Source organism: Mastomys coucha, unplaced genomic scaffold (assembly GCF_008632895.1).
Source record: "Mastomys coucha isolate ucsf_1 unplaced genomic scaffold, UCSF_Mcou_1 pScaffold1, whole genome shotgun sequence".
Lineage (NCBI taxonomy): Eukaryota > Metazoa > Chordata > Mammalia > Rodentia > Muridae > Mastomys > Mastomys coucha.
The window spans coordinates 29,535,975-29,536,817 of record NW_022196891.1 but is presented as its reverse complement, the minus strand read 5'-3'; the positions used below and the strand labels follow the sequence as shown (position 1 = coordinate 29,536,817).

General features: G+C 43.1%; 1 protein-coding gene across 1 annotated transcript in view; it reads left to right on the top strand.

The window, feature by feature from the left end:
• The window catches only part of Mdm4 (MDM4 regulator of p53), a 31,413-nt gene that overhangs the window by 23,858 nt on the left and 6,712 nt on the right, over nt 1-843 (top strand). The gene's annotated exons all lie outside the window — the stretch shown is intronic.

Here is an 843-nt window from a genome sequence, read left to right as displayed (position 1 = left end):
TTTTAATTGGAATTTGAGAAGATAAAAGAATAATTTGAGCTAATATTTTTTTCTACTTTGGAAAAAGATGATTTATATTTCAGTTCCTGCTAACAAAACTCTGGATAGGGTATGGGGGCTGGTTTGATAGGGAAACACTTGGTGTAAAGCATGAGGAACTTTTTCTGAGTCCCAGAACCCATGCAGAGCAGGCTTGGGGGTACATGTCTGTAATCCCAGCGCTCTGGCAGCAACAAAGAAGGTTGAAGAATTCCTGGAGGTTTACAGGCCCACTAGGCTAGCCTGGCACATGCAGTAGCAAATGACAGGGACCTTGTCTCAAGCAGGGCAGAAGGTTGAAAACCATACCTGAAGTTCCCCTCTGACCCCCACGAGCATGCTGTGACACACTTGTGGCTCAGTAGGCAAAGGTGATTGCTGCCAAACCTTAACCTAAATACTTGCATTTGATCCTTGGACCCACAATGTACACACAAACACACACATGCAAATAACCCACAGTAGACCCAGATCCTTTGGTTATCCAGCAGAATTGATGGAAGCAGAGTTGTTCAGAGTAGTCCTTCGTTACTTTCCTACTTGAACAGCTTTCTTACCTAAGGACAGATCTTAAGTTAATGTAGAAAAACAATTTACCAGCATCTGTTAAAAGATGCAAATGTGCTGGCCAGTGCTGGTGCACTCAGGAAGCAGACTCAGGCACAACTTTGTGAGTTCTAGGTCAGCTTGTTCTACAGAGCAAGTTCTGTGATTTCCAGAGCTACACAGAGAGATCCTGTAGAAATACGGAACAACAACAACAACAACAACAAAAACCCACTGCAAATGAAACAAGCTTAGTTT